Source organism: Mizuhopecten yessoensis, unplaced genomic scaffold (assembly GCF_002113885.1).
Source record: "Mizuhopecten yessoensis strain PY_sf001 unplaced genomic scaffold, ASM211388v2 scaffold5519, whole genome shotgun sequence".
NCBI classification, from domain to species: Eukaryota; Metazoa; Mollusca; class Bivalvia; order Pectinida; family Pectinidae; genus Mizuhopecten; species Mizuhopecten yessoensis.
The window spans coordinates 2,344,248-2,345,189 of record NW_018406089.1 but is presented as its reverse complement, the minus strand read 5'-3'; positions in this window follow the sequence as shown (position 1 = coordinate 2,345,189).

The window sequence follows — 942 nt, the reverse complement described above, 5'->3', positions numbered from 1 at the left end:
GCTATTATTTGATAAATTCATATTCATCTAACCACGGTGATACTCGAGCAGCCTCTCAAACAGTATCCATTTGACCCATATATCGGAGACATTCCAAGAAAATCAAAACGAACACAAACTAGTGCACGGAAAACTGTCTCCGGGTCTCGATGCAAGCGACGTGTAATAACAGAATAGGCAGGAGGCATTGATGTCGGTAACACGAGGACATATTCAAATTCAAATCGCTGTCCCACTTCTATGAATTCATTCATCACTCACTGCTTAAGACGCTATGATTCTTCATCAAACAATTCATTCCCCATTACAGACTTTTTTTAATTTTGTTTAACGTCCTATTAACAGCTAAAATTTTACATGATAACTATTGGGACGAAATACGTTCAGTCGTTTTTTTGTGCGTTTTGTTGTTTCGAAATATTTATGAAAGCTAATGATAAGCTGGGCGCAGATACGATGTATTTTCTTCGCTGCGATATAACAAAATGGACATATCAGTATAGGCCGCAATACACAAAGGCAAGATAAAGCAAGGTGCGTATCTATCCCAAGTTTAGACGTTTTTATTAACTGCCATCCGGTAATGGTTCTGGTAGGTTGATGATGAAATGATAGTTTTCTGTTGATATTTCATTGTTGATATCTATAGGGCCGATGGTAAGAGTAGTATATAGAGCGTTGATATCTAGTAGGACGATGGTAAGAGTAGTATATAGAGTGTTGATATCTAGTAGGACGATGGTAAGTGTAGTATATAGAGCGTTGATACCTAGTGGGACGATGGTAAGTGTAGTATATAGAGTGTTGATACCTAGTGGGACGATGGTAAGTGTAGTATATAGAGCGTTGATATCTAGTGCGACGATGGTAAGAGTAGTATATAGAGTGTTGATATCTAGTGGGACGATGGTAAGAGTAGTATATAGAGTGTTGATATCTAGT